General features: G+C 33.1%; 1 non-coding gene across 1 annotated transcript; it reads right to left on the reverse strand.

Moving 5' to 3' along the window:
* Positions 1-828: 828 nt before the first annotated feature.
* TRNAH-GUG (transfer RNA histidin (anticodon GUG)) lies at positions 829-900 on the reverse strand. The gene has a single exon. It is a non-coding gene; the product is annotated as a tRNA-His (tRNA).
* Positions 901-8,220: the final 7,320 nt, after the last annotated feature.

The following is an 8,220-nucleotide window of genomic DNA, read 5'->3' on the forward strand; positions in this document are numbered from 1 at the left end:
ATTTCTCAGACACAAATCAACTTCAACCTATGTATCGTGGAGAAATGAAGAGGTTCCCATCAATTTTCAATTCTCACATACAAATCGATTTCTAGAACTTGTAGATTTCAATTCCTGGGTGTATGAGTTTTCTTGGACGATGAATACGATATATAACATAATCCTTCAGTAAAAAGAAGCCTCTCCAAAACATTGAAGAAAATTAAGATGCCATGAGTAACATGTGGTAATACTTGAGCCTTAAAACAACGATTGAGTAGTCAGATTGATGTCTAGATTTTGGTTGAATCTGAATCTAATGATAAGATTGAACTCTATCAATAATGTATAGAGTGTACTCTTCTAAATAAAATATAAATTGTCAATGAGCCTTAATTTTGCTCATTTTCCTTATCACATAGGGTAGTTACATTATAGTATGTTTTCTTTATAAAACGAATGATTCGTATAAATAAAATTAAATAGCCATTTTGGTAAATCTTTCATTGTTATGGAACTTTTATTGATTGTTATTTTGGTCTTAAATATTTAAAAAAAAAACGCAATATTATAAATTTTAACATGAAATCAGTTGCAAAGAAAATTGGAAGTGTGGATATGTAACGTATCAGCATCTTAATATATTAAATCAAATTTATTTAAGTTACAAGTCATTTTTTACTAATTGAATAAAACAAAGAAGCGAATGTTCACCGCACATTTTCCTCTTACGACTCCCTTTTTGCATATAAAATAGGCTACTAAATAAAAATTTAATAACGATTAAAGAAGATGAGTAGAGTTCAATTTTGACGTGGATTCCAATAAAAAAAATGGGATTTAATGAAATGTGGCTGCTGGGATTCGAGCCCAGGTCTCCACGGCCACAACGTGGAATTCTTACCACTAAACTACAGCCACAGATGTTTACATTTAGCATATATATTTATTATCATTAATTCTTTTTGTTACATGAATAAGCTTATGTATTTAAGGGTTTAGTACTTTAGTTGCCAAAAAACTGATATAAAATTGAAAATAATTTTTTTGTTTCGGGCAATATCAGGTGCATCAGATTATTTTATATATACTTTTTGTTTTTGACCAATATTGTAAGTTTTGTTTCGGTTTTTGTTTAAAATTTTTAAATTCGCCATAAAACATATTAAAAAAAGTTAGAATTATTCCAAAACAATTCGGGTTGAAAAATAATTTGTAAGGCTAGAAACTTAAAATATAAGTGACACCATCCATTCTCTTCCTTAATATTGATCAAAAGAGCATGTAGGATTTGAGCAAGCAATATGTAAGATCCTACTAAGTGTGTTGATGGTCCAAACTTGAGAGTTTTGCTAATTTCAACCACCCCAATATCGTTAATCACTTTAGGTAGCGTTTGGTATGCGGACGCTACAAAATCATTTGATATGGTGTTTGGCATCCATAAGTCAATTGGATAAAAGCTTGGTTAATGAGACTAAAATTTGTAGAGTTAGTCCCATCCAAAAGGGTGGAACTGAGTTGGACAAAAAGACGTAATGTTTCCAAGGACCAAAATACCCTCCTTTCCTATCTCGTCTATGTGCAAATCATAAATCTGAACAAATTCTCAATTTTTCATCCACCGCCTCTGTTGATCTTAAACTTCGTTCATCTACTTGTTTCAATTCATCTTATTTCTTTACATCCAAGTCTAGCAAACCAGTATTGATTTTTATTCCATCTCAATTTTTTCGTCTAAATAAACTTCTTTCCCGAAAACTTTTTTATTTCCTGAGCTTTCATATGCTTAGTTATTCTAGATATCAGATGCTATTATTTATTAAAAATTAGTTTAAATAAAGTCGAACTCCAAAAGATTGATTTATGTTTTGAAAGTGGGCGGTATAGTTTTTACAAAGGAATCAATTATACAAAAACAAAAGGAAATTGGGGTTTGATGTTTTGAATGTGGACGATATAGTTTTTACAAAGGAATCAATTATACAACTCATTATTTTTATTTCTTACAATTTTATTGTTTAATCCAAACATTTTGTATTTTACAACTTATTATTGTTGATATATATTTTTGTTGGAATATAGGTTTCATCCAAGGCCGGCCTTACTGTTTAAAAAATAAACTTTTATCGACTTTCTATTTATGTTTGATTGATAAAATCTAGTGAAACAATCAGGTTGATTTAGCAAACTAACCAACATATATTACATTCAAAACAATTTATGTTAAAAAACAGTTATCTTTAAAGTATTGTTTAGTATTTTGTATTATTTCATCTCAAGGACAATATGATCATTTTAATATTTTGCTCTTATTACGTTATAGTTCTACCAAATACTATATAGACAATCTGTTTTGTTCTGTTCAGTCTAATCCAGTTATGTTCTTTCCCGTCCAGGCCACTTTTGTCCCATTACCAAATGCTACCTTAAGGACCCTTTTTATTAAAATTCACTGGAAGGGACCGATCCAAAGCATAAGAAACTTTGTTCAAAAATAAATCTAAACATTAATAACGATATTACATTTGGACTCACCATTAAACCTGAGTTTTCGCTAATTTCAACTTATAAACTCAACTATAAGTCAATTGGAGAGGTGTTCTTATCTTGATGATATCCTCAATACATTGAACTCTATAAAGATCAATGGATTGTTACACCCGCATTCCACATTTCAATAATTTTGTCATTTATGTTGCAATACATTGAACTTATAAGGTTTAATGAAACATATATTTAGAAAAATTATACCATTTCTTGTTAATTATTTTCTCATTCAACAACTTAATGAGCATTTTTTAAATGACTGAATAAAATTAAAAAATTCAACTCTAGCAAATAGTTAAAGGAAAAAACCAATTACATTATACGAGAAATTAAATATCCATCTATTCTTCCTACTCGTCCTCCTATCATTTTAAGATGATGACAAATTTAATAAAAAATTATTAATTTGATTAAATATGACAAATGTCGTCATCTTAAGTGTAATGGATGGTAGGAAAAGAATAGGATGATATTTGATTTCGCGTAAAGAGAAGAGTTTTTAATCTATAAATTCCAATCTAAATGAAATTTATGTTGGATTAAGGCAGTAAGCTAATAACTGAATTATTATATACTTGAATTATTAGCAAAGTTCTTTTGAGTTGCCCTCAAACGTTTTTTTTAAAGAGAAGTTGCCCTCAAACTTAGTAATTGAATAGAATGAATTTTAGAGAGAGAGAGAGAGAGGGAGAGAGAGAGAGACTAATTTATTGATTTATTATATTATTATTAAATCGCAATAAATGAATTTATTAATATATTACGGAATAATATATTAATTAGAAATAATAATATTTAATTAAGAATTAATCAGAAATTAATTAGAATTAATTGTAGGATTAACTGATTTATTAAAAGTGCAGAGACTGTTTGGTTATTTATTGAAAGTTGAAGCAGGAAGACTCTAGAACTCCATGGGATGGGGTGAATGAAAATTGGCTAGAGACAACCTAGAATTTTCGTCAAAGGGGGCTTGGAGGAGGTGATAAGACGACTTAATTATTATATTAATTAATCTAGTATTTATCCCAAAAACTCTATTTGACCCCAAGTTTCCTTCAGATATATAAAGAATCATATAGCCTTCAAATTTCGGCCACTCATTCTTCTCTAGATATAGCCGAAATTTTACCCACCCTTCTCCTCTCTTTTCAAGTCTCACAACTACTAGGGTTAGGTGTAAACCATCAGAGGCACGCAATTTCTGGTGCTCGCTTCCAGAAACTTTGAATAAAGTTTTAGATTTGTTTACAATAACAAATCAAGACATATGTAAGCTTCCTTATGAATTCTGATTTCATTAGGGTTTTTGTAGTTTGATAGTTAATAGTATGTTGTCTTTATGTGAAACATATAGATCCTATTTAGGTTGCATGTGCCCTAACCATTTGATTATTAAATGTTTTTCCGCTTAGAGCATTGTTTTGTAATCTACATTTTCCAACAATTTATGCTTCCTATGTTAACCCACCTAAAAGAGAAGGAAACAATATCATCAAAAAATCTTATCTTTTCTCGGCTTCTCTAAAAAAACAAAACTATTCATAAATTTAAACAGACGACACCTTATAGTAAACAAATTTGTTTCCAAAACAACCTTTTTAACTAAATAACCATATATCACATTAAGGAAAACACCAACATCGCCAACGGATAAGAAACTCAAGAGGTCAAGATCACACCAATGAACGACTCTCGTCATAACCGCTGTATCAACCTCACAATCCAACAAAATATGATTCAAGGACTCTTCAAAGTTGTCACAGACAGGCCTAAAGTTGTAAACGAATCGAACGAACACGAATGAGGGCTTGTTCATGTTCGTTCATTTAAGTTAGCCGAACTAATGAACAAACACAAACGGATAAACGGACGAGTTTTCTTGTTCATGTTCATTCGTTTAACAAATTACATTGTTCATGTTCGTTCGTTTATGTTCGTAAACATGCTAAACGAATATAAAAAAAACGAACATAAATGAGCAAAGATAAACAAACATAATTGAACATATACGAACATAAATGAACATATAATATACTAAAGTAATCAAACACAATTAAGAATATATGAATATAAAAGGAACATTCATGAACGAACATAAACGGATAATAGAAATGAACGTTCACTAACATAATTGAACGAACAAGACCATTGTTCATGTTCGTTCATTTAAGTAAACGAACGAGAATTTGTTTGCATGTTCATTCGTTCATTAAATAAATAAGCATAAACAAACTTTCCGCCAGACGGTTCACGAACAATTCATTGAATGTTCAGTTTGTTTACAACCCTGGACATGGCATACAATATGATATTGTCATATTTATATATTTTTTAAGCATTATTTTAATACATTTAAGCTATATTTAGGTGAAATGCAAATATATTTGGTTATAATGTTAAAATGTATTTTGCAGTCAAAAAGGATATTCTAAAGGAAAATGAGATGAAATTGAAGAAAGTTGAATACTTAGAGGACTGAAGCTGAAATTGAACAAGGAAGAAGAAATCGATCAAATTGAAGTTCCCACGACCTGGAAAACTATATTTCACGATGTGGCATTCAGAAGATTCTCGATTCTTGCATAAAGATGTCTTTTACGATGTGACACATTACTCGTCACAACGTGACCACGTATCAACAGAAGAATCCTCTACAGACATGGACAGTTTCCTTGGCACATATGAAATTATTACGATTTGCACGTCGTGACATGCATATGGTCATGACATGGCGACCAATTTTATGGAAACTAGAGCATGAGTTGTGGAATCTTACCATGGCAGGCTCAAACATAGAGGCTTACACCGACAGATTCAGCGACTTAGCTGAACTATGCCCGGGAATGGTTACCCCGGAGAGCAGGAAGGTAGAGAGATACATTTGGGGACTGCCTTCTCTAATCCAACGAAACATATTGGCAGCAAAACCTCTTACGTTTGACAGTGCCAAACGCTTGGCTCGAACATTTGTGGACTACGGGATCCTCCAAGGCATAATGGACCCCGTTCCCGAGTCAACCAAAGGAGGCGATGATATACAAAAGTCTGGGAGCGAGAATAAGAGACGATCGACGCAAGAAGCCTCTAAGGGGCAACATACGGGTGCGGCCTATGTTGCCACGACACCAACCACCCCAGAACCCGGAAATCGCTACACTGGAAGCCTTCCTAAATGCATTAATTGCAACTTCCATCACATCGGAAGGTATCAGAAGTTGTATTGCAAGAACTGCCTCAGAAGGGGACACACCATCCGCTTATGTAGGGCACCGAAGCGACCAATCTATCAGGTCCCATTTGAGGAAGTAAGTCACACTTGCCATGGATGTGGTGAAACAGGGCACTACGGGAGAGATTGCCCGGTGGCCAGGAACCCCGGTGATGAAGGAAGAATGCTAATGATCAATGCAGGAGACTCTACCCCGGAAACCACCGAGAACAGCGGTATGTTTTCCAACTCGAATCATTTCCCAAACCTACACTTTCAAGGAAACCCTCTCACAATTTAATTCTAACTATAATAATTTCTTCATCTCTAAACAAAGCACATAAGTTATGTAGAACTAAATACTCTTTTCTAGTAGGCTATAATAACTTGGTGTAAACAGTAGGGCCATATATAATTAAGGACCAATAGACTTAATGGTGTGTGATTCCGCCTTATTTCCTGTTCCTTGTTTGGTTATGGATATAGGGAAGAGTCACTCAGTCGACCGTCTCATCCATCTTAATTATATATGACTTGTAGACACCCAACTATTATAAAGGGACTGGATAGAGACCATAATATCAAGTATCATTCACCAGAACAATTTCTCGGTCAGTACACTTAATTCAATACAAAACATTCGCAGTAGTGATAACAAGGTCAACACAGAAGGCACTAGAAACGTTCACATACAGATACACTGATGCCATAACAAAACACCCCTTCCGAACTAACTTAACACGCGATCCTAAGACATCATCCTGTCTATTCTAACCGATTATGCGTTATACCAAGCCCATGTGTCACCAAGGAGACCCTTGCCTTAAACCGACCGAATAACAAAACTCTCGTCACTCATAACGACAAACTAGGTGCGAACCTCAAAATTTTCTCTCGCTCCAAACCCCCGAAAATACTCATACGAGGAGTATGGTATCCACCTGTAACCTTTCTTAAGCACCCTCAGCAGGTCATTTTGGAAACACCACTCGCACATCAAGTCAAGTTTAAGCACAGAGGCTAGGGAAAAATACGGTTAACATATCGATGTTAAATGTACATGTGAGAGTGGTATATAATTAAGATTCTACGGACTTAGGATGTTTGTTTCCGCTCTATCTCCTATTCCTTGTCTGGTTGTGGACCTGGAGCAGGGTCACCCATCCGACCGTCTTATCAATCTTAATTATATACGACTGGTGTACATGATACAATGATAGATGAACCAAGTATGAGTCCTATCATGAACTAGGCAGAGAAACCCCTATAACAATCCTGTCAGCAACGATGATTAAGATGATCCTTAGGAATGAAAATAGAAAGAAAACCTACTATGATGATTAAGATGATCCATATCAATAACAATAACTATGATGAACCTTAGGGAAGATTAAAGAAGAAAATGGGGGGGGGTGTGATTGGGTTAATTTTTTGATAATTAAACATATTAAATATATTATTGTGGGTTGAAAAACCCTATAGACTCACTAGCTTTCCCAACCTGACCCACTCAACTTCTTTGTATCATAGGTAGCAGTACAAAGATACATGAATGCTGAGAGATTCAAAGAGACGTAGACTGATAGTCTAAGATACCTTAATGTTTATTTATGTTTATGTTTTGTATCAGTTATGAAATCCCAATCTTTTGTAAATCAATGAAAAACATTTATTAGGATATACTTTTACGGGACCAAAATCTGCATTTATAAATAAACTTTGTTTTAAATAAGCATAAATAAAAAGTTTTAAAATGGTTGTAAAAATAAGGAAATCTCAGATTGTGACTAAAACCCTCTGGAGAACCCTTGGAAGATCAGAAATCATTTGGAGTTCAAGCATTGAAGAGATTTAGAAGAAGAAGAACATTCAGTCATTCAGTTGGCTACTGTTTACTATATCTTATCTAGCTAAATCAGATATATTTCTTGTTTTTGCATTAATCATGGGATAATCACCCTATACTTTCCTTTGGTAATGATGAACCCTTAACGTATGTGTTGATTTCAAATTTATGGATCTTTTTTGTTGGTTTTACTAGTGTTTGATAAATCAAAATCCTTACATGTTATTTTCTTAGTAAACCCCCCCCCCCCCCCCCCCCTTTAAAGTTATTTTCTTAGTTTCACTTTTAGTAGTTGTTTTATTAATTAAATATTGTTCTTGGTGTTCGATACCTAACTTACTTTACTTTACTATAATTTGACTAGGTACACTGCCTAAGTGGTATTAGTTAGTTAAATTTTGTTAGGTTTATAACTTAAAAACTAGTAGGTATATAATTAGCACATCATAGTACTAGGAATATCAATCCCACGTAAAATAAGATAATCTATCGTAGAAAGTCAATTTAGTGAGCATTTTAAATTCCAAATCCATTCCATGTAACTTTATAATCCTAATGTGGTTATGTTTAATGTTTATATACCAACTACGCATTTCATCTCATTCAACTATTCCATTCAACCATGCATTGCATA

The sequence above is a fragment of the Lactuca sativa genome, chromosome 3 (assembly GCF_002870075.4).
Source record: "Lactuca sativa cultivar Salinas chromosome 3, Lsat_Salinas_v11, whole genome shotgun sequence".
Lineage (NCBI taxonomy): Eukaryota > Viridiplantae > Streptophyta > Magnoliopsida > Asterales > Asteraceae > Lactuca > Lactuca sativa.